Below are 26,929 nucleotides of genomic sequence, written 5' to 3'. Positions count from 1 at the left end.
AGTGAAGGGGTGGTGGTGCATTAGGACATGAAGTCAGAACTAGGAGGGGCAGAAGCAATGACAACTCTCAGAGCAGTTCAGGACATTGAAGTATTAAATGCACTATTTCTAACAGAGGAAGAAATATATAATGCCTCAAGTTATTCAGGAAAATCTTACCTTCCACAAGCTTGGCCAAAGGTGTAAGAGCTTCTTCTCCAGTCCAATAGAGTTGATGCTACATGAATTCCCACAGCCCTCCAAAATCAGTCTTATAGTTGTGCACATCACCTGGTTATTAGTTTAAGATTTAACAAGAGACATATAAACATGATTAGTTAAGTGGGTTCATGACAAACTTTGGGCTCGGATTATTCAAAAATGAGTAGCTACAAATTAGTAATAATAAGAAATTTGAAGAGATTCTAGAGAAGGTATGCTCAAAGTACAGAAGACTTCAGTTATAAGAAGTCACCATTTCATGTTAATCAAAAATATCCTGAAAGCATACATTTTATTAGACAAACAAATAGAATGCTATGACATCAAACTGAAATCAAACTGAGCACCACTGAATGCAGAATAGAGAAAAGGTCCAGGGATATGCCTTGAGTTGGATAAAATAAGAAAATAATGTGAGAAAATTAACATTTCTGTAGAATTAAAATTTATATTAAAATCAGTATAGAGTATAATGAAAAGTATAGTGACAGTGATGTTGACATGTGCCAACCAAAAGGATAACCCACCATGCGGTGAATCCAAAACAAAAATTCCAAGAAAAAAATAAAACATTGAATCAGAAGAAAAAATCAAGAACATAATCATAGAAAACCTTTTCAAAGCACAGGGCAAGCATACTGCTTTTGCTCTACAGGTTGCAGGAAATTTTACTGAAAATATGCCAATTACCTAAACTCACTTGAAAAAAATTTTGAATTACAAAGACAAAGAATGAGTAAACAGGCAGAAAATAAGTATGCTACATAAAAAAATAAAAAAAGGAAAATCTCAGCTGTATACTGAGGGACACAAAATGTTGAAGACAATAGGATAATTAATAAATCTTTATGTATCAAAATAGCCATTTTATATGAGAATAACAAAATGATAATTTAAGATATGTAATGGAGCAAATACAAAACACAGTCCTCCAGGATAAAATAAAACAGTATTCTAAAGCTATCTGAATAATGAATGAAAATTAAGAATTATACTAAAAAGTGACTTCTAAGGATATTTTCAAGGAAAAAAATATTTCTCCCCAAAAATTTATACCCAGCTAAAATATGGACTTGTGTACTAGTCATAAAAGATATACCGGGGGTGCCAAAAAAAATGTATGCAAGTGGACACTTCCATCAACGTTTCTCAAGCAGTAGTTTGACATAATCTGAAGTGTCTGGATGCTGATGGTAACCACTTTGAGCACCTCTTGTAATGGCAGAAGTCAAATGTGACTTGTATTCATCTTTCGTTATCAGTATATATTGAATATTACGATTTAGATAGTTTTTTCTTTTTAAAAATGTGTATACATCTTTTGGCACCCTCTGTGCCTTATGTATACACACACACACACACACATTTATGTGTGTTTATGTTCATGTGTATGCCTCTGTATGAGCCAGTAAAGGATGTTACTGATGGACCCTTTGGAAAACAAAGTATTTTAAGTCCAATTTGAACCCACCAAAAAGGGAATCAAAACAAGTATCTCTAGGACATAGAATATGTTACCTGTTAGGGGAAGAGAGTGCCTTAAAACCACCTAAACACTGTTAAAACTAAATAACTTGATAATATAGTTATGGAGGTGAATATATGATGTATGATCACAAAATACGGTGAATATTTAAATAAAAAAAGTTTATTACAGTAGAAGACACATTGCCATTAATCCCCCTCAAAATACTCACCCTCTTTGAACACACTCATCCTATCATTCTTGCCACTTTTTGAAGCAGTTCTGGAAGTTCTCTTTCATGAGTCTCTTTAGTTGCACTGTTGTGGCTGCCTCAATGTCCTGAATCGATTCAAAATGTTTGTTTTCATGGTCATTTTGATTTTGGGGAAGAGCCAGAAGTCACACAGTACCAGATCCAGTAAATAAGGTGGATGAGGATACTCCATAATGTTTTTATTTGACAGATATTGCCATAATAGAAGTGATGTGTGACATGGAGCGTTGTCATGATGGAGTATGAAGTAAAGACACTCATGAAAGATGACTTCCAGAACTGCTTCAGAAAGTGGCCAGAATGATGGGATAAGTGTGTTCAAAGTAAGGGGGAGTGTTTTGAGGGAGATTAACAACAACGTGTATTTTTTTATGTAAAAATTCACCGTATTTTTCGATCACATCTCATAAATGCCATGAATAATTATTTAAAATAAGAATATAATACCAATTTAAAACCACTTTATAGCAGTATCCTTACTAATAAAATTTCAGTTTAGTTTTGACAAATTGAGTCATTTTAGAAAATAACATTGTTTGAAAACAATATGTTCTCAGCAACCGAATAACAAAGTCAAATTAAGAACTGAATATAATGTATAAAATGTGTAAAAATCTTCAATAATCAAAACACTGTAGAGGCACAGAATCAGCCCAAACAATGGGAACAAGACAACGTGTCCACAAACAAGCAGAGTACTAGTATACTTAAGAATTCAGTATGCAATGAAATAGTGTTTTAAAGCAGAGGAGAAAGGACAAATTGCTTTAATAAATGGACTCAGAAAAATCAACTTATCATTCAGGGAGAAAATTTTGGATCACTACCAAAGATATACCACAGAACATATTACCGATAGAATAAAAATGTATATTAAAATAATGAAACAAAATGTTTTACAAAAAAATATTATAGGGAAACATTTATACAAACTTAGCATAGAGAAAGACTTTCTAGACATGCCATCAATGCATCCAGGCAAAAAATTACTTAGGAAAATATTAACATATTTATCACATGTATATTTAAACATATTCCTTCTAACTAGAGCTATGGTAAAAACCTGAGAAAATATTTTAAATATAAATGACAAAGACATGCTTAATATTCTTAATATATAAAAAGTCCTTAGAAATCAATAAGATGAAAACTTCAATTTAACAAATGGAAAAAATATTAAAAATCTATAAAAATACGTAATGTGTACATTTACAAAAAGAAGATAATATCTATTACCTGACAAATTTGTCAATGATTGTGTTTATTTGTATTCTCTAAGGTTAACAAATGTGTGCAGAAATAAGCTTTCTGTATACTATTTGTAGAGTTATAAATTCATTTTTTTCTTGGGGACAAGTTTGCTCCAGTCCCTTATGAATATGTAGCCCCTTTGGCCCAGCAATTTCACTTATAGGAATTAATCTTGAAATTATCATAAACAAGTGCAAGTATCTATAAGTATAGTATAATGTGATCTAATACTCACCTATTTATAGTCCTTATATCTTGAAATACCTGTATCCTGTAGTAATATTTGAACTTATTTGGAATTTAAAGTGTTTTAAATATGGCATTCCATGATTATTATTTATTAATCATTAACAGCTATGCTTATGTAAATACCTTTTTTTTATTAATTTTATTGGGGTGACAATTGTTAGTAAATTTACATAGATTTCAGGTGTACAATTCTGTATTACATCGTCTATAAATCCCATTGTGTGTTCACCAGCCAGAGTCAGTTCTCCTTCCATCACCATATATTTGATCCCCTTTACCCTCATCACCCACCCCCTTACCCTCTGGTAACCACTAAATTATTGTCTGTGTCTATGAGTTTTTGTTTCTCGTCTGCAGGGAAATGTGTATGAAGAGGGACAAAGAAACTCCAAATGACTGGGTTGGGCAAACAAGAAAAGGGATGGAGGACTTGTTGAATATACCCATAAAAGTAGGCAGGGAATTTTTAATAAAGGATGGAAAAAGTGACAAATCTGGTACTATTTTCTTACCTCTGCACAGACAAGAAATTGATCATATTATTCTGTCATTAATAAGTGATGAATCAAAGCATGATTGGTTTAGTGTCTCTTGTCTACCCTGATCTAAACCCACTTATCCATATCTCCTCTGAACCAATAACCATAGGAGCCTAACGCTGTTCAGAAAGTTTGAATCTGCCCATAAAGAAAACATTCAGTTTTCCACCTCAAAGCAACTAAAAATTTTGAAGCATAGGATATGGTAAAGGTGACTAGAAGTACACTGAGTTTTGTGTTTAAATGACGCACTTACTTGGTAGTCTTTTTAAAGAGTCTGCTTGTTAAATGTACTTATATTGCTCAGCCTCATTGAAATCAATAAGTACATTATTAATCCTCCTTGATTGCAAGTTCAGACCTAACAGAATCACTCATTATTGTAGTAGACATTTGTCACTCTCCTAAGACTTTCTATAGATGGGAAATTCCACACCTTATGAGTCTTGATAAGAGAGAAGCTGGATTCCCTTTAGAGAAGTGGATTGTCTCACTCTCCTACAGCTATTATTCTGGTTCATGAGAAATAGTAGAAACCCTAGATAAAATATACATTTGCTAGAATGTAGAGGAGGTAAAACCACAAAAACACAGAAACCTAATTTTAATTTCTCTAAAAGATGTTCCCAGGGTAACACAGGCTCTCCCAAACAAAATGAAAGATAAGGTATAATAATTGTATCCACTACAAAAGGGCATAATACTTGGGCCATTTTAGCTTTAGTAGAGAAAATAGAACTGCTTTTGAGTATGCCATCGGAGCGTTGATGAGACATCAAAGAGTGGCAGTTTCAGTAACATTCCAGAGGAAAAGAAGCTTCAGCTGACAGCTCTATTGGAACTAGCTCCACTACTTTGCTCTTTTTTCTATTTTTTTTTTAATGGAACGCTTCACGAATTTGCGTGTCATCCTTGCACAGGAGCCATGCTAATATTCTCTGTATAGTTCCAATTTTTTTTTTTCCAGTATATGTGCTGCCCAAGCGAACACAACTACTTTGCTCTTATACCTAGGAAATCCGATGCTTAAGTTGGTGGCCAGTTCCCACAGGAGAATCACAGCAGAAACCCTTAAGATTTATGATCAAAGCTATTAGTCTTCCTCAAATATCTGTCCTTATTTTGAATGATAGATCCTTGTTTCTGATACCTGTTTACATCTAAGCATGTAGCAAGGGGACCTGCGACTTCATAGTATGAACTGGATTATTGACCCACTTGTCTATAAAGTCAGATGTGCCCCAAAGGGCTGCATTACCAAATGGAAATGGATACATAGAACTAAACCTGATTAGTTTCTGAAGATATGAGTTTTGGAGCCACATTACTATCTCTTCATCTATTCTTGCTTAAAGTATCATAGAGAGCTGCCTCTGATCAATTGACTGAAAAAGGGGGGAAAAAATCCTGGCTTTTAGAAAGCTCTGTACAAAATGCAGGCACAGTCAAAATGTAGCTTTCCATCCATCAAACTCTGGGTGTTGTTGGTTTGGTTGTTTCAGTAACCAAGGCAGGAATGTTTATATCAGAAGACACAACAATGGAATCATTAGTTGGTAAATTCATAGTACCACTTGGCCAATTCAGCCTCTTCACGCCATGAAATGAACAAGCAATAAGGGGATTATAGTGTTGAACTTTGAGATTGATTCTGACTGTCAAGAGGAATTAGAATTGCTGCCACACAATTAGGAAAGTAAGACATATTGGTGGAACTCAAAAACGTCCTGGGGTGCTACCCAGCCTGACTTGTTTATTGATAAAATTCAATGGGAGGCCACAGCATCTGAGTAGGAAAGACAACCAAAGGCTTAGATTCCTTAAGAATGAAGATTTGGGACAATACATCAGATAAAGAACCTTGAACATTTGAAGAATTGGCTAACTTATAAACAAAGAATATATGAAATGAGTAATAGAAGATAAAAGTCATAACTCCTATCTTCAGTCTTATGACAGTTACAAAAAGCGGACTGCAAAACTTGTGTTTTTTCTTTCCTGTGTTTATGTGTTTAATTAACATCTCTCTTCTTTCCTACTCTTTCCTCCCACTAGTTTGTATGGGGCATATTGGTGCTGATTAACTTTTCAGTTTGCTCCATGGCATTACCGTGGATTATAAATCAACCAGAAAAAAAGTGCATTTGCCAAAAGCAGTCATGAATGAGACTTTGTGTTGTTCCCTTGCAAGGGAGGAGGTAAATGCGTTGTGGATACATGAATATAAGTTGTATTAAGTTAAAGGCATACATTTTTATAACTATTGGAAGAAGAGTTTTAATCGATGTTGCACATCCCAGAGTGGTTTTCAGTGGACGTTCAGCCCTCTTTTTAACTTCTCAGATTCTAAACCCCCTTCTCCATAAGAGACCCAACCTGTCTCCTCATAGAGAAACTGAAATTGCCGACTTCTCATTTTTCCCTTCTCCCTGGAGGACATGTGCCTCTCACAAAGGCTCTATTGGTCTCATTCCCCAACCCAGACTCAGGAGGCAGTGTCAGCAAGACGCAGAGACCAAGACTCTTCCCTGGCAGGCCTGGCAGTTGAAACAGGAAGAATTCCTGAGGCAATGGTGATGGTGGTGCCAGCAAGACCAGTGAGTGTGACTTGAATGGCATCAGAATGAAGTGGATTTCATTCTGATGATCAGACGTAGCTGAATTTTCTTCATTGGCTGGTTTTATGCTATTATTTAGATGTTTCTCAGAGCTATTTAGACTCCCGAGAGCCATATAGTATATTCTTTTTCCATTTCCTTATGTCTTTTGTTTGGTTTTATTTGGTTTCTCAGAGTTTTAAACTTTTTTATTTTGAAGTAATTTTAGGTCTAATACCTTTTCAATCAATCCCTTTTTTGTTTTAATCAAGAGAACGTGTTGCTCGCAGATGAGAATCTTGACTGTACAGTTATACAGTTTACCACAAGGTTGGTAATTATGAATGACTAGAAATTAATTAAAGATCTAAAATTTGGTGTTCGGGTCAAGTGAATTATATTTATACCACAGAATGCTCCTCATCATTTTTAAATGATGTTATATGATACAATTTAATGACATACAAAGTGCTCATGATATACTGAGTGGCAAAGCATATTGCAAGTTGATTTGCATTTCTGTCTATCACCTTTATAACTTATATTTCTATCTATCACCTATTTTATCTATATCTATCTATCCATCCTGTTACTTGTTTATTATTGTATAACAAATTACTTGTCTTTGTTATTTATTATTGTATAACAAATTACCCCAAATCTAAACAGCTTAAAACAACAATCATTTTTATTGTCTCCCAGTGTCTTTGAGTAAGGAATCTTGGAATAGCTTAGCTGGGTGGTTCTGACTTAGTGTCTCTCATGAGGCTACAGTCAAGCTGTTGACCAGGATGCAGTCTTGGAAAACTTGACTGGGACTGAAAGACTCTCTTGGAAGCTCAGGAGAGTTGCAAGAGGCTTTATTTCCTCGCCACGTAGATCTCTCCATAGAACTGCACAAACCTTTCTTGCTCCAGAGAGAGTGGGGAGAGAGAAAGGTAGAAAGAGAGAAAAGAGAGAGAGAGAGCGAGAGCGAGAGCGAGAGAGAGAGAGAGAGAGAGAGAACATGCACTTTAGATGGATGTGTAGTCTTTTTAATCTAATATTAGGAGTAATGTCCTACCATAAGAAGCAAGTCACTAAGTCCAGGCCGCATTCAAGGGGAGGGTAATTAAGCTCTCCCTCTTGAGTGGAGGTTCTCTAGACACGTCTTTAAAACCTCCATGTAGGCATAACATATACAAATAGGATATTTAAATATATAAAATGTTTCATAATAATACATTCAGAAAAATACATGACATAAAATATCACGTATAGTATAAAATGTGTGCCATAATTAGTGTGTGTGTGTGTGTGTGTGTGTGTGTGTGTGTAACCAAGTACTGCCAGTGTCAATTCCCATCCTAACAACTTCTAATGAATTACAACAAGGCAGGAGCACCCCCTGGGAAGAAGTATATTTTGAATTGTGTCTACAATTAAGTTTCACACGTATATAGAAGACATAACTCTCAGACTCTGGGAGGTGGAAGGGTAATGGCTCAAAGGGCAGATTTCAGGGAGGAACAATGGGGTCTCTGAAGAGAATCCTAAGGAGAGAAGGGATTCAGTAAAACAAACTGGACTGAGTTCCCAGGTGAGCGAAAAGTAGTGGTTCTGGGTACTAGAGTATGGCAGCTGACCCTTCATCCACCCACTAGATTCTCTGGAGCTATGAGGCCTCCCAGGTCATCTCATCTCAGTACAACTTCTACCAATAGATGAATGAGCAGCAGAAGTAAAACTGATTAGCATTCTAATGTAAGCAGTGCCCATAAATAACTGGAGAGAGTGGGGATGGGAAAGAACTTCACACAAGACAGATGTGTTCCAGAGCTAGTGAGAATTGGGTATTCGTATTATTGTTATCTCATTTCTATCTAAAGTCTGTTTGAAAGATTCAGATTGGATAGGTAACAAAAAGTTAATATTATTGTGACTTTATTTTTGCTAATCTATATCTTCTAAATTTTCTATAATTGAGACATATTATTTTGTAGTAATAAAAGTTAGATTTTTAAATACTTCTTCAAAAATGAAGAAAGATCAAAATATAATAGAAATTGAAAAGAGGATACAAAACTATATATAGTAGAAACCCTATTCATTTCTCAATGCAGTTGTATTATAATACAAATTATTGATGAGATTTTAAATATATATATAATATTTATATTCAATATATAAATATATATAACACTTTTATAAGGTGATGTAATATGTAGCTATTAATATTTCATTTCCAGAGAAATGTAATGACATGATTAAATGCTCATGATATAAGTAAAAAAAGAATTACAAAGCACTGAATAAGAAATGTGAAATCACCTTTATATTATATATGTAACAGGAATTTGAATAGGACTCTTCCTGTTGTCTTAGAACTTAGAATTTTGGCTGAAGCCCCAAAACTGAGAACAATGGGTTATAAATAACCACACATCCTAAAGAGAGATGCTAGACCCATCCATGGAGGATTCAATAAAGAGAGCAGAGCTGATCCAACAACTAATTATCAACCCCCACCACCACCTCTAACCTACTTAAGTGAAGTCTAAAGTTCAAACACTGCTTAAAGAGCAACTTTAAGAGGAAAGAGCAGTCAAACTCACAGGGAGTAAAGTGACGTTTTTGGTTTCCCTTTCCCTTTCTTTCCAAGCTCTCTGTCAAATGCTTCAAATGGAAATACCCATAGAAGGGTAGGACTTCCACAAGATAAGAGACTGGCATCACTCCTGAGTCCCAACCCTGCGGAATGGCAGTTCTCGTTGCTGCATGGGACTGAAACACAGTTAAGAGTTCTTGATAGAGCTTGATCTGTGTCTCTTGAAATTTGGGGAGACTGGACACTGCTTCTCAATCTAAAAGCAGGCAATGGGCTAGAGTCACCTGAGTTAGCAAGAAAAGGACAAAGAACAGTTGCAAGGAGCAGCCTGTACTTCCACCATTTAGCAAGACAAAGGTGCATAAGATTCCTGGGGACCAAGTGATACAATGGATGTGATCCACTCAAGAGAAACAGTGGGAGGCAGTTTGGTGTCAGGAGCTTTTGGTGCAATGAGGAAGAACATCTGAAGATGTCAGAGAGATGACTGTATGAGGGAACAGTGTAGAACAGAAATTAGTGAGTGTGTGTGTGTGTGTGTGTGTGTTGAGAATAGATGTATGGCTAGATGATGAATATATAAGAAGAAAGCTAAAGGCATATAGGTATTGATACATAGATCTCTACACCCTCAAAAAATAATTTGAAAGCTACATATCAAAACTTTGACAATGGTTATGTCCAAAAAATGAAATTGATACAATTTCTTCATCCATCCTGAACAACTTTATCTTTTCCTGTATTTTGCATACATACTATATATTAATTTTATGTACAATATAAAAAGTTATCTAAAATATTTTGGTAGAGAGGCATTGTAGTGTTCTACTAAATTCCACTAGACAGGAAACTTCATAGTGACAGAGATCACTTTTTTTTATGACTGTATTCCTAGAACAGTACCTGGTACAGAACAGATGCTCAATAAATGCATACTGAATATATTAATGAATTCAGTAATTAAGTTCAAACACCTACATTTAAATTAAAATGGAAGCTGTGCTTTCTTCCCATGCTATTATGTAGCCATCTCTCTACGACCATTAATAAAAAGCAAAGATTGTCAAAAAGGAATGCCAAATACAATTTAAACCTAAGCGGTACAGTTAACACAAGCCAGGAGTATTTTTAATGCATTTTAATAATCAAACTATCTATACAGAGGCACAGGTAATTATTTAAACAACCATCATTCTTAATCAGAAAAATATTTTTTACAAACACAGAATCTGCATCATGAATATTTGCATCTCAATTTATTTTGTATTTCGATTTTATTCTGATACTGGCAGACTTGGATTTTAAAATTGTATTTCACCCAGTTCCACAAAAAAAGTTTTCTAACCATATTCTATCCCCAAATTTACTTTTATGATTCTTGTGCTGGTCATCATATTTAATTACCATATTCCTTTCCTTCCCAGCCCTCGTGTTTTCATCCGTAGAGATTCCCTTATTGACCTGCTCCAGTGTGGCTCCTGAGAAGGCTTTCTTTTTATGGGAAAGAAAAGACAGATGTAGTAGAAAGAACTGTAGATGGAGAGCCAGGAAGTTGCCCTTGATGTACCAGAAATGAATCAAGAACTAAACTATTTGATCATCCTTGTTCTTAGTTTCTTCATCTGAGTCTATTTCATTCTTTTACACATTACTCTCCTGAAATCCCACATTAGTAAAACTACCCAGACATACCTTTCCTTTTGTTAATGATTTCTGCCATTTCATTGAAGCTTTTCCATGGTAGACATCCTTTCACCCTTAGAATTTTACAGTCAAAGCAGTGCTGCCTTTCTGGTTACAATTTCCATAGACGCTAAAATTTCAACAGTAGATTGAAAATTTAGATCTTCCTGAGTCAACAGTCTTTTCACTTTCAGTCTCAGTTTGTATTCTACATACTGTTCTGTCTCCCAACATATCGTTATAGCTGCTGCACACTGGCAGAGCTCTTAACTGAGTCTCGAAAAGGGAAATCAGTTCAGGTTTCATAAATGGAATCACTATGAAGTTGGATCTATCAGCAGTAACCAGTGAAAATGTAATTGGTACACATGTTTCATCAGTTTGCTTTCTCTAACCATAAAAGAAAAAATGTTTTGCTTTCCTCTAACGCCCAGTGACCCAGAACATTTTCCCTTATGGAATATCACATTACCTTTTTTTTTTTTTTAAGTCCTTCATATCTCTTTCAATATAAATTAGAAAAGTCTCAACTGTTTCCCTGGGCATTATTATCCTCCAATTTAAGTGTGCATTTTCTCTCAGGTGAAAACCTAAACTTTCTGGGACATTAATGGTGTCAAAAAATAAGAGCCATCATTCCTAATCATGTGCCAAATACCTGCTTTCACCAACTAGTAAAAACGTGATAGGAATTCCAATGGCTACAAATAAGTTGCAGGATCTCTTAAGCAGGGCTTATTGAAGTCTCTTATTCCTAACCCAATAAAAACATAACAGGTAATAAGTGAGGAACGTTTGTCCTTTCGGGAGGATTTTTATAGTTAGCAGACTATGAAACATTCTAGAAATAGCTGCTATACAAATTGTCTTCACTTAATCATTTTCTCCTCTAATTTTCAAGCCCTTTAATATTATCTCAAAAGAAATAAATAAGTCTCTATGAATTGCATTTATACCTAAGCAAATGGCATTATTAGAATCTGTATATCTGAGTGAAACCTCTGTTTGCACATTATATATACATATTTGTTGTAACAATAGCTAACATTTTATACTGCTGTTATGCCTGCAAAACTGTCTCACATGTGTACATAATGCCTAATGATCAATCAGGCTTTTCTTAAAATAGCGACATGGAATGCTATATGACTCACAAATAAATATAACACTTCATGTAGGAATAACTTGAAAGTAGAAAGTCTAGAAAGGAATAACCCCAAACTAGAAAGAAAGAATCAAAATTTATAATGTACACACCAAATAAAGGCATTATGAGAAGAAAATAAATAAAAAGCCAAAACAGACAGAAATTTTAGATGTTTGAATAATTAGCTCTAAATTACACCATGCCTGTTAAACAGAAGAATTATCATATCTGTGGTTACTATAAAAAGTGACCCAGCAGATCTTATAAAGAATAAAAGAGATACTCTAGAAATTAAAAAAACAAAACAAAACATTTCTTTAAATTTAAAAACTCAATTGATGTGTTTGTGAGAAGATTGAACACATCTGAAGAGAAAATTAAGAACTCGAAGATGGATCAGAAGAAAATATCTACAATGCAATATGAAGAAATAAATAGGGGGAAACCAGGAAAAGTCAAGAGAGATTGAGGATAGAGTTAGCATAGCTAAAATGTCTTCTATTAAAGCCCCAGAAGGAGAGGAGAGAGAGAATGAGGTAATGACAATATTTGGGAACATAATGGCTAAAAATATTCCAGAAATAATAAGAAACATCAATCCATGGGACATAAGCATAATACATCCCTATCATAACACATGTCACATCATAGTAAAGAAGCCCACCACCAATGACAAAGAGATGGTGTTAAAGAAGCCAGAGAAAAAAGAAAGATTTCTTTCAATGGAGCAACAGAGTGACATTTGATTTCTTAACAGCTTTAATGAAACCAAAAGACAGTGGAATTATACATTCAATGGGCTGAAAACAAGCGACTGTCAATCTAAACTTCCTTACCAGAAAATACATAAATAAATGAAAGAATGAATAAATAGATAATAGATAGATAGATAGATGAGAGATAGATAGAAATAATGGCATTTTCCTTATAAAGAAAAAGTTGAGAATGTTTGCCACTAGCAAATCTTCACAAAGAAAACCCTAGAGGATAGTCTTTAGTTATAAGGAAAGTGATCCCAAATAAAAGTCTAAGATATGAGAAAGAATAAATAGCAAAGAAATTATTGTTTGAGTAAATCTAAATGAATTTTGACTGTATAAAACCAATAATAGTAATAATGCATTGTACAGTATAAAATATAGAATTAACATACCTAGCAAAATAATATAAATCAAAAGGAGAATAAGTGGAATTAATCTTTTTAAGATTTGTATTGTCCAGGAGAGAAGTAAAACTGTTGTTTAACATTAGACTTTGATGTATTAATTATTCACATTGTAATTTCTAGGTAAATCACTAAAAGAAAGAAAATATAATATGCAACTTCCAAATTAGTAGAAGGGAATACTGGAATAATACAAAATAATCAATCCTAAAAGTTCAAGAAAGAAGAGAAAGATAGAACAATTTAAAATGTTAGTAATTACATTAAATCTAAGTGTACTACATGTTCCAATTAAAAGTTGAAAAATTGTAGACTACATTTTAAAAATTCCAACTGTACATTAATTATTAAATACAACATAACAGAAAAACCAGAAAGGTTGAAAATGAAAGAGTGAGTAAACATATATCCTAAAACACTTATCTTAACAAAGTTGGTGTATTTTCATCATTATCTTTGCAAATATTCCCACTGCCTCATTCACTCTCTCCTAAGAGCTCTGATTTTAAAACAGTAAATATATTATATAGAAATAAAGAAGCAGAATTATATAGAAGATTTGAAAACAACAGACAAAAAAATTGAAAGATTTCCTCTTTTTATCTATACGTATATATGTTGTTTCAAATGTTAAAATAAGCATATTTTATTCTTAAAATTTAATTTTTCCTTAATTAGAAGAGCTCTCAACTACTCTAGCACTTATTTGTTCTAGCAAACTTTTAGCTCCTCCCTGTACTGAAGCACATATGAGAAGTTTTTATTTGCACTTTACAGGCTCATGGGCCTGTAAAGACCCCCTATGCCAAATATAAAGGACACCCAGCCCCTTCAGTGACAGCAATGGCAAATGTTGAGGGGCACAGGATTTGAGGAACAACTCAGGTCTGTGAAGTTTGGACTGGACTTGCAACCAGGAAGATCTTATTAATACCTATGGATATTCCTGGAAATTTCTAGAAGTCTTTGAGAAAAGGAACTGAAAGAAAGGAACTTCCTGGTTTGAGGAAATGAATATCAGGATTCATTAAGATTTGGCTAAATACGTTAATGAAATGACATGCGTGTTTACCAGCTGGTTGTGCCATTACCAACTTCCCTAGAATGTTGTTGGAGAAATCCCAAATTATAAAACTTAAAACTATGAAATGGAATCTAGCCTGTTTGAACAATTAAAGTTAAACATGTTTGGTTTCATTCTGTAATTGAGATAAATGTTTTTAATAGTAAATTAATGCATTTTAATTTAATTTTTTCCATAAAGCATATTCCCCGTATGTCCTTTGACATCCAAGCTGAAGCAAAGAAGCTGATCCCTGAAAAGGCAAAGCATATATAGGTTAGGATTATGCAGTTAGAGTGAGGAGCAGAAACCCCAGCAGAGAGACAAGAAATGACATAGGACATTTAGGATAATATATGTTTTCAAGTGGTTGCAACTCATGGCAAAGCATGACTAAAAAGGAGTAGTGCTACAAACATAGAAATAATAGCCTAGTGCAGTAGTTTTTTATTTTTTTTTATTTTTAATTTGTATTAAATTTATTGGGGTGACATTGGTTAGTAAAATGATACAGGTTTCAAGTGTACAATTCTATAATACATCGTCTATATATTGCATTGTGTGTTTACCACCCAGAGTCAGTTTTCCTTCCATCACCATATATTTGACCCCTTTTACCCTCTTCTACCACCCACCTCCCCCTTTACCCTCTGGTAACCACTAAACTGTTGTCTGTATCTATGAGGTTGTTTTTCTTTGTTTATCTTGTTCTTTTGTTGCTTTTAGTTTTATATCCCACATGTGAGTGAAGTCATATGGTTCTCGACTTTTCTGTCTGACTTATTTTGTTCAGCATGATAATCTCAAGATGCATTCATGTTGTCACAAATGGCAATATTACATCTTTTCTTATGGCCAAGTAATATTCCATTGTATATATGTACCACATCTTCTTTATCCCGTTATCTATCTAAGGACTCTTTAGTTGTTTCCATGTCTTGGCCACCGTGAATAATGCTACAGTGAACATAGGGGTACATATATCTTTACAGATAAATAATTTCAAAAAATTTTGGTAAATACCCAGAAGAGGGACTACTGGGTGGTATGGTAATACTATTTATTCCTAATTTTTTGAGAAACTTCTATACTGTTTTTTATAGTGTCTGTACCAATTTACATCACCACAACAGTATATGAGGGTCCTTTTTCTCCACAACCTCTCTGACACATGTTGTTACATGTCTTATTGATAATAGGCATTCTAACAGATGTGAGGTAGTATCTCATTGTAGTTTTGGTTTACATTTTTTTACTAGCTAGTGAAGTTCAATGTTTTTCATACATCTGTTGGCCTTTGTATTACAGAAAAAGAAATGAACAAAACAATTCCTTTTACAAATGCAACAAGAGAATAAAATGCCTAGTAATAAATTTAACAAAGGATGTGAAGGACCTATACTTTGAAAGCTATAAGACATTTTTAAAAGAAATTGTAAAAAACACAAAGAAATGGAAAGACATTTTATGTTCATGGATTGGAAGAATCAACATAGTTAAAGTGGCCATATTACCCAAAGCAATATACAGATTTAATGCAATCCTCATCAAAATCCCATGACATTTTATCAAGAAATAGAACAAAAAAATCATCAGATTTGTATGGAATCACAAAAGACCCCAAATAACCAAAGCAATCCTGACAAAAAAGAACAAGGCTGGAAGTATTACACTTCCTAACTTCAATTTATACTACAAAGTGACAGTAATCAAAACAGCGTGGTATGGGCAGAAAAACAGACAAACAGACAAATGGAATATAATTGAGAGCCCAGAAACAAACCCACGTATATATGTGGCAGATAATTTTTAACAAAGGAACCAAAACATACCATGGATAAAAGAAGGCCTCTTCAATAAATGGTGCTGGGAAAATTGGAAAGCTACATGCAAAAGAAATAAACTAGACTGCTGTCTGTCACCATATACCAAAATTAATTCAAAATGGATGAAAGACCTAAACATAAGACCTGAAATAACAAATTGCATAAAAGAAAGCACAGACACTAAACTAATGGACCTTGGGTTCAGAGAGGATTTTATGAATTTAACCTCAAAGACAAGGGAAGTAAAAACAAAAATAAATGAGTGGGACTATGTCAAACTAAAACAAAAAAAAAAAAATCTGTTACAGGAAAAGATAACATCAACAAAACAAAGAGGCAACCAATTGAACAATGGAACAACGGAATAGGAGAATATATTTGCAAACAACAGCTCACAGGGAGCTAATATCCAAAATACGTAAAGAACTCATACAATTCAATACACTCACACACACAAAAATCCCGTGCAGTAGTTTTTAAACTGGACTTTTCTAGGCCCTTAGGTTTTTTGTTTGTTTGTTTGTTTGTTTTTGTTTTCTGCCTTTTTAAATTAAAATTTATCGGGGTGACTATTGTTAGTAAAGTTACATAGATTTCAGGTGTACAATTCTGTAGTACATCATCTCTATATATCACATTAGGTTTTATCATAAGAGAAACACTGCAGAAAATGAAACTGGTCCCTGCCCTCATTTCAAACAGACAAATGGTTCATCTACATGGGATTTAATTTAAAGAAACTTGAACTGCTTTTTAAATGATTGTTTTAAATTTTTTTTTAATTAATTAAATTTATTGGGGTGACAATTGTTAGTAAATTTACATAGATTTCAGGTGTACAATTCTGTATTATATCATCTATAAATCCCATTGTGTGTTCACCTCCCGGAGTCAGTTCTCCTTCCATCACCATATATTTGATCCCCCTTACCCTCATCACCCACCCCCAACCCCCTTACCCTCTGGTAACCACTAAATTACTGTCTGTGTCTATGAGTTTTTGTTTCTCATTTGTTTGTCTTGTTCTTTTGTTGTTTTTGGTTTATATACCACATATCAGTGAAATCATAGGGTTCTCTGCTTTTTCTGTCTGACTTATTTCACTTAGCATTATACTCTCAAGATCCATCCATGTTGTCACAAATGCTCCTATATCATCTTTCCTTAACTCCTAATAGTATTCCATTGTGTATATGTACCACAACTTCTTTATCCATTCGTCTATCGAAGGACATTTTGGTTGTTTCCATTAAATTTTAAAAACACTTCTAAAAAGTAAATAGGTCTAGGTAATTTTTAAATTGCCCACTGACTGTGGAACCTAAATAAAATTGCATTGAACTCTCAGCATCACCAATTTTTTATATATATATATATTTTAGAAAATGTAATCCCCCATGGTCATGATCTCAGAAAAATGTTGGTTCTCTTGCTGTGTGCTACAGCTCTTGCAAGTACTTTACATGCATAATTGCAGCCAATGCTCACCAGAGCCTTTGTATATCAATATATTTTTATACTCACTTTATAGATAGTAGGAAACTTATGCTTAGAGTGTTTTCAAAATCACCTAAAGTAAAAAAAACGAAAAACAGAAAAAAAAGTATTTGTCAAAGTCAGAAATAGAATCCAATTTGTCTTCCTTCAAAGCCCATGTTTTCAACAAAGTCACAATACTTGAAAGCAATTAATAGTTGGTTTATCACACTTATAGCCTCTGGGCACATAAGAATTCTAAGATCCATTTTGTTATCTATACCAGATCATGAACATAAATGAATAGCAACATTATGGGGTCCACAAAAATAAAAAAAATTGAGGCCAAAAAAATAAGTAAATAAAAATCTTTGCCAAAATTCTAGATTGTTTATGACTATTACTAATTTATTTGTTTGCTTAAGATTGTTATGTTATTATGTATGTAATTATTTTTTCTTCAAATTAATATTTTTCCTTCTTACACTTCTCAAAAACTCAAACTGACAATCTGAAAAAAATAGTCAAAGGAATGGAAGAAAGAAAGCTGAAGAAAATACCAAATGAAAACCTGGCAGGAAACATGAACATTGTTTTTTATTGTCTTCAGAAGGAAAAGAGAGGGTCTTCCAAAATGCTAATATTGGTACAGCTTTCTGACTCATCCTTTTATTCCCCATAGCACCTGGCATACTGCTTTGCATATGAACATAATCAATATTTAAATGAATGGATGGAAGCATATGAAACTCAGAGTTCCAAGATATATTTCAATTTTCCACCTCAAATCTAACACCATACACTAACTATATTTTTTGAAACCTGACCACATTGGAATCAAAAACAGGATTTGTGTCTATAAGAGCACAAATTGCTTATTTTGAGGTTTAATATATCAGATACTATGTCTTTCTATGTACATGTTTGCTTGAGTCACCATGTTATTGGCTTATAATGCTGTTCCACTCATCTACATTTTTATTACATAGCAAACTACCCAGAATTTGGTAGTTTAAAACATTTTATTATTTTCTCTTGTGGTTCTGTAGATTGACAGGTTGTAACTCGGAGTTTCTCACATGGTTGAAATCCATTGGCTACTGGGACTGCAGTCTTATGAAGCCTTGACAGGGCTGGACATCCAAGATGGTTCATTGTGATGGCAGATCATTGATGATGGCTACCAACTGGGGCTCCACTCAGGCTGTCAACTGGTGATCCTACACATGGCTTCTCCTTGTGTCTTGGATTTGTCACAGTAAAGATGATTTATTCTGATAGGAAACTCACAAAAGATCAAGAAAGAAGATATGAAACATAACCTTGGCTTGGAGGTGATAGGGCATCACTCCTGCCCCATTTTACTGGTTATACTAGTCTCTCAGGCAAGCCCAGATTCAAGGAGATAAAAATTAGACTCTATCTTTTGACATAAAAAGAAGCATAGTGTGCAGAGAAGGATGGGACCAGTGGGGGCCATCATTGTAAACTTATCTAGTACAAATGCCTAAAACAGAATTTTTAAAGATTAGATATAAACTGCTACATCTAGGACTTGTGTTGTATTAAAACCCACTAGGAAGTCTTTCTGGAATAATTGCGAACTGAATGATGGAGGGAAAAAACTATTTGAGCAGTATACAAGCTTTTCCAAAGGACACAATTGCAAATCAACTTTATTCATTTAAATAATTTGTCAAACTACAGAATAGTCTCTATGGTTAATATAATTTCAAATGAGTGTATTTCAGTTACTTCTCAGAAAACACATGAAACAATGTTTATCTGCTACTACTAAATGCACTTTCTTCTGATTGACAACCTTATATATTATGAAAAGTAAAATACAGTCCTACCATTTCTCCTGGAACTTAGTGGAAAAAAAAGTAAAGAATGGCTTGCTTGGCTTTGCTAATGTATTCAACGACTAATGAGAAAAGGACTGAACTTTTTCATTGCCCACAATTTGTCAGGATCTATTTGCTTTTCATATTAATGTAATCTTCATAAAACCCCAAAAAGATAGACTGTTTTGCAAACAAGAAAAACTAAAGTTCTTCGATATTTAAAAATTTACCCAAGGTAATAGAAGGAATAAGAATTAGGGTCTCAATTTCTTTTTTCTTACACTATCTTGTCTCATGAGGCAAAGTGAGTGTGTTTATGTGTGTGTGTGTGTGTGTGTGTATGTGTGTGTGCGCATTTATGTGTGTGTGTAATGTACATAATAACATATATAATATATATATGCATATTGTGTAAAATAATGCATATAATATAAAACATATATATGGAGAGAATATATATATGTATATATATATATATTTATATATGAAACAAACTGTTCATAAAGAAAGGCTGAGTTCAACAACAATATATACCAATATAAGGGACGGAAAAAAATTGAAAAGGAACATGTATTTACTCTCTACTGGTTCATCTAATATATGAAAAGTGAAAAAGAAATAACTATATTCATATAGAAATCCTAGAAGTATTGTATCACTTTCAGTAATCTGAGCAGTGAGGAAAGACGTACAAACATTTCCACATAGGCACATATTTGATGATGTGGTCATTCTATACTTCTGTGAATTATACTAAAAGAATATCACAAAATTGTCTTTATGACTAAGCTTTGATCTACACTAGTAAAATAAGTAACTCGGGATGAATCTGAAGTAAGATTTGCACAATTTTTTTTAGTTGAACAAGGTTTACAGACAGCAGTACTCTCACCTTTCTGAAAAAGAGAAGGATTAAATAAATTTAGAGTTTTCAACAAAAACCTAAACCAAAGAAGACCAAAACATGGACTCAAAGTCTGAAAGATAGTTGTATTGTGTTATTTAAATAGTGGCACATATGCGCTGTTGAATATAAAGCATTAAAATTTAAGTTGTTTATCTCTCAGGTTTAATTTAGTATCATTCAAGTCAAATAGACCTTACCTTATCTTGGTAAAGTAGCGCTGAATCAACTGTAGCCACTGCCTGTTAAATAGAGAAAAGCAGAGAAGAGAGAAGAAAAAGAAAGTAGCAGTAATCATTTGTGTATGTCTGAAGAACAAATATTGTAAATATCTATAAAATAGTTTGTTTGTTTTTTAATTTCTTGTGGTTATAACCTCAAAATATGTAGATCTCTTGGGTCTTTTTTTTTTTTTTGGTGAACCAATATCTTATAGAATAGGCAATGATGGGTGACATAGCAAGCAAAATCAAATAATCTTATTTTGTTTTGCACAGTCTGTCTCAATAGCAATGTTGTGTTTAGTAAATATTCGGTTTTTTTCTTTAGTAGTAGGATTGTTTTTCTGTGAATCTAATCCACAGTCACATCCGCAATGCCTGACATAAAATAAGGACTCAGTAGACATATTGGGAATGAATTGAATGTACCCTTAACTGTACTGTAGGCAACCAGGTCTAAGGCTTCCTACTAATTTCTGGATGCTTTGCATATTGTACATATACATATAATCCCTAGACTATGTCAACATAGGTAATTTGTACAAATACTGTGGTTATTTTGACTTACCGGATCAATCCTTCAAAGCAAACTGGATCATTTATGAACAACGCAGTCTTACAGTTTATTTTAATACGGCTATTTCCCTTTGCAAGTTGCATAGATATGGCATCTTACTGCAACTGTTTATAAGGCTTTTTCTGGAAAGGTGTATAATAAAATCACAAAGTGTCTAGAAGAATACCTCCTCTCTCTTCCTATGTTTAAAACTCATACAGCTCTATCTGATTATCATGTTTTATGAGCACCCAGTGGTTTGAGAAAAGAGTCTTGTCTTTCGCATAAATCTCTTATCTCGGTACATGCTCAAGGCTCAGGTCTGCTGCAAAGGCTGATGTCTCATGTACAGTGTTACTATCTCTAAAACTGGGGTCATTTAAAGGTTTGCCCACGCCCTCTGTGAGATAAGACATTGGCAATGATAAATTCACAGATAACCATTAAGGTAGTAATCCCAAAACACTACGTTTCTAAGCAACCTCTATTAAAGTATGGTGGCATTTGTTATACTTAAGATAATCTCCTTAATCAAATGTCCTTCCCCTAATAGTAATCAATAAGCAGGTATTTCAGAGGAAGAGGCCTAACTTTCTTCTTTTTTTTAACTTAAATAATGTAGCATAGGAAAAAGCACTACATGAAAAGACTCTCAATCCTAATTTCCGTGGGCAACAAAACCATTTTTAGAAGCATTAAATAATCTTCTCTTATATCTCCACTGTCCAGGCTAGAAATTTCTAGTGGTGATCAGAAAATTTTCCAGCCTTTTGAAAACCCAAACACCATAATTGCCACAATAAATATCACTCAGGTCATACAACTTGCTCTCCACAAACATTTCTTTCTCTTTTTTAATCCACTTTTGCTTTCTAAAAGATACTCTGGTCTACAAAATGTGGCTCCTCGGGCTAACAGGGTGCCAATCCATTGTTCTTGTCTCATGCTTTCTTCATGTGGGAACCGAAACATGCACAACCTTTTCTCCAAGGGTATCGTTCAATTCCATATGCCCTTGTTCAGATTTGAGATGTGAATACCAGTGACAATGAAAACTCCATAATCTTGGAAAACATTGCAGATACTCCTTGACTTTAGCCTTGTTACTCCACTAAAGAGGTTTAGGGTACTGGAGATTGAAGATATCTAAAGTGGAAGAGCAATGTATTGTTAATAGGACAGACTGACAATTTCAAATATTGAAGGTGCATTTAAGATTTCTACTCAAAATGCTTTCCCTGTACAATCAGGCAATATCCCCACTGCGTTATATAGATAGCTGCATGATGACATTGCTATCCATCCTAGCACAATAGTGTATACAAGGTATCTACTCAGTAAGATTTTTTTTTTAATTGAGTTCAAGTGTGTGGGCATTAACAACAACCTACAGGGAGCCCAAACAATCAGGCACCGATTAAACTATCTAATGGTAAAACTAAGCCATGTTTAGCACATTTTGTTTTCAAAAGCCAGAATAATCTCCTAGCAGTATTTCATTAAACTTTACCATTTATAGATTTTTCAAAAGTATTGAAAAACTAACAGGAAAAGTACCTGTCGTATGGTTTATATGAAATCAATATATGTATGTATTCATTCTATTCTTCATTAGCCAGAGATATCTTAACAAAAAAGAACTTAGTGACACTGAATGGGATTCAAATCCCACCTTCTCCACTGACTAAAATATTTCCCACCATGTACCGAAACGACAATACCTTGCATCAGGGTTATAGGATTAAATAAGAAAATGGGAAAAGTCCCTGGGAACATGCCTAGCATGTGGTGGATCTAAGTAAATATTTACTGACCTTTACCTAACCAAATGTGAAGATGGAAGATATATTACACAGAGATTAATCACCCCACCAAGGTAATGAGGCCAAAGCCTTAGAGAGCCTGCTTTGTTTTATAAACCAAAAGATTTGCACCGTGTCAGATTTTCCAAAAGCATTTACACCATAGATTAAGATGTAGGTGGGCATAAGCCCTATTCATTCATCCCGAAGAAATATCTTTAGAATTATATCACTCTGAGAAAACATATTAAAATTTCATTTTTCTTTCTGAAGTCTTATTCCTACTAAGTTAGTGAACCTGTCATCTGCATATAAAGAAGACTCACTTTCAAGGAGAATGAAAAATGGTTCTCCTCTATAATCAGGGACTCACCTCTGTATCCTCCCTAGTAACATCAGCCATCGTGACTCTGGCTCCCTAGCAACCATGTCTTTCTGTATCAGACAGCTTTGTTTGAAACACTTCTCACTGGAGAAAAGGGAGTAGGAAAGAGTCCATGCAAAAATAAAAATAAAACATGAAATATCCATGAGAAATAGTACAATGAATGCTTCCTGGGGATACGAAACAATTTTCTTACATAATTTCAATTTTAAAAATTGAAATTTAAAGACCATAGATTTGTCAGAGATCTGAATATATATGTGTTTCATCAGGTAAATACTTTCTTTATTCCAAATGTTATGCTAAAAGAGCAATAACATCAAAAGGGGCAGTTCTGTTCAAATTAGAAAGTCCTAAATAGCAATATGCCAGATATTGCATGAGAGTTTTGTCTTAAGTAAATGCAATTTTGATGCAACAGTCTGTTTGAATCTGTAGTTTGAATCTTTCTGCCCTGCAGCTTCTGGGTGAGTTAATTTCTATATTGAATTGGTTCACAGCCCCAAAGGTCTGACAGACATAGGAAAGTGTAAGCAAACAATTCACTTTATTTGAAACGGATTTACTACTGGCATCAGGAACACTGTGTCCCTCCTGGCCTCATTTTATGGCCATACACCTGATGGGCTAGTTCCTGACACACTCATTCCTCATCCGTGCTCACAACCTGCCTGAACCTTCCGCACAGTCCCTCCATGTAACTTCCTCTCAGCTCCTCACTCCAGTGCAGGATTTTCTCAGCCTGAAGCAGAGATCACAGATAGCCAAACTTCATTTTCTGATTACTAACAGAATAACTTATGTTCATATCTGAATGAAGAAAGTAGAAAAAAAAATCATACTTTACAAAAATAATTGGCACCCTAAACCAGGAAACGTTCCATATGGATATTCAGCAGAGTATCACCTAAAGAAATTATACGTTGTGATTTAAAATCTTATTCTATACACAGAGGTATGATATCTTAGGGAAATATTTTTAAAAATAAAAACTACAGTAACAAAACTAATCGCGTATTAAAAAAGATATAGCACCTTAAGGTTTTAAAACTATTTTAATATTTCTTATATAAGGTTATCTTGAAAAACGGTGAGACAAAAAAGACATACTAGTATTATCCCCATGTTATAGACAATCAAACTAAGATAGTGGTTTGTCAATGTCACATAGTAAATTAGTGACAGAACAGAACTAGAACCAAGATCTCCTAACTATAAGCTCAGGGCACTGAGAGAAATTCTGGGCCTCCTTCAATTAGAGTAGAGCCAAAAGCCCTCTTCATTGTGATTCAGTCTTTCCCTGCTCCAGATTAGCCCCAACTTAATTTATGTTCTTCCTTCCTTTCAGGCCAATGCCTATTGTATTTGTAGGAAAACAAGAGAGACAATGCTAATCGAAATATCTGGCTTTGCAGCTCTTCTTACAAGGGAAGGAGAATGACAAAACCATAAGATAAATGTCACTAACTGAAATATTTAACTTATAAACATAACATATAGGTGAATTATATAGAATATTATATCTTAATAAATCCAAGGGGATAAAAGTAGGGCGGTAGGGAGTTTCGGAATGCTACAGAGGATGGGGGTAGAGGGATTGTGATTGTAAGTGGGACAATTCGGGTATGGAATAATGCGTAGTGCACAGTCTCCCCTCTCAAGAATCTTGCAAAATGCAGTGAGGGAAAGAGAAACAAAGACGGAAGGACTAACAATAGACAGAGTATTAACAAATGATATGCTGTAATGAGCATATTTAATACTAACTAGGTAGACAGGAAAAGTCCAGGGTAACCTAAGAGATAAAACACAGTTTACATCCCTCCCTTTACATCCCTCCCACCCTCTGGGGTTATGCCCCTCCTGAGGCTGGCTTGTGAGATCTTAATGCATGTTTGCACCTCTGTTCAGGTTGAACAGATTCCCTTGTTTCCTCATACGCCCTATTTTATCTTGCCCCTTCCTCAAGATGAATTCTGGATGCAAGAAACTCTCTCTAAGCTATGTCCTTGTAGTTAGCACCCACCACGTTCTGGAATCCAGTTCAGTTTGGTTCCAGATAAACTGCCATTCTCTCCTCTCCATTACTGCTGGTCTTGTCAACCAGATGCTCCTGGGTTGATGGGCTTTAACTTCACTTGCTCTCCATTCAAGGCTATTTCACCCCAAATCACATTTCAAGAGGGAGCAGGATACTTTAGCAGCTTAGTGCATTTTTTCTCTTTCCTTACATTCTTCCAGGATATCCCATACTCTGTCTTATCCAGAATATTGTCCCTTCCTCTTTCTTTTTTCTTTCACTCAACCAATCTGTAGACTCCGTGACACAAAATAATACACAAACTTCTGTTTTCTCTTCAACATTTGTCCAAATAGATTAGCACAGCTAAATGCTTCTCTTAACGATGTTTATAAAATGATAGTTCTTGGATACAAACTGCTTCGTGGTAGGAATTATTTTTTCCATAATAAGAATACTCTCTTCAGCCAAGTTAAAGCACAAGGTCAAGTTCCAAGTTAGCCAGCTAAAATTTTTGTTCAAAATTCAGATTCTGGAAAGTTCAAATGAAAAAAAAAAAAAGAAAAGAAAACAGAGCACCTAAATATAGTTTAAACATCTACTGTCCTCTTTGCAGTCACCATCAAGAAAGATAGAGCCTGACTAAGTCAAGTGTTATTAACGTAGATAAAAAGAGAAATTTAGCCAGAAAAAAACAATCCCACAAATGAGAAAAAATACAGTAAAATGCTATGTATACCAAATTTTTGAAAGGTTTGCTTTGGACTATACGAGGCACAGGCAGATATATTTAGACAAGGACTATTTTACGAAAGGAACCAATCAGAAAAAGGAAGGACAAATATTCGCAAAGTTTGTTTCAGTATGCTTTTATTTCGAACCATCAAAAGTAACAAATGACATTTTAAACATGATAGAATTTATTCTTTAAAGAGTAAAATAAATATAGAATCTGCCTTATTATTAGGTTTATTGTATGTTGTATTTATTTTCATCTTATTTAAATATGATGAACATGTTTTTATTTTAATAATGTTTTCTAAAATTAAGTTTTTATTGTAAAATAGCATATGCCAATTATAGAATCTGGAAGATGCAAAAAATCATATATTACATGCCATATATATTTTTTTCAGAGAAACAATATATATATATGATATATATTATTTTCCCATGATCTAAGAAAACATTTAAAGGAATCTGATTAATTTTACTTTCTCGCTTGGCGGCAGAAATATATATATATAATTTTTCCCTGAAAATAAGACTGGGTCTTATATTAAGGTTTGCTCCAAAAAACTCATTAGGGCTTATGTTCAGGCCATGCCATTCTGAAAAATCATGCTAGGGCTTATTTTCTAGTTAGGTCTTATTTTCGGGGAAATACGGTATATATGTAGTGCTTGGCTGCCAAAAGTGCAAGTATATGCCCCAGGGCAGAATTTATGTCATTCCACACTAGCCTGGCTTCTCAGTACTTTTGGTCTTAAACACAAAAGAATTTATATTCCAGTGATAATTATAAAATTAAACTAAAATTAAGAAGGCAAGAAACATACACGGAAAACTGCGAAGTATATTTGGGGTAAAGTTCTGCCTTGGCAGCCATCACTCCTGAATTCTAGTGATGGCCCGTCATTTACTAGCTGTGTGATGGGGAACCTTTGGGCA

Source organism: Rhinolophus hipposideros, assembly GCF_964194185.1.
Source record: "Rhinolophus hipposideros genome assembly, chromosome: 16".
NCBI classification, from domain to species: Eukaryota; Metazoa; Chordata; class Mammalia; order Chiroptera; family Rhinolophidae; genus Rhinolophus; species Rhinolophus hipposideros.
Note: the sequence above shows the minus strand (reverse complement) of the source record.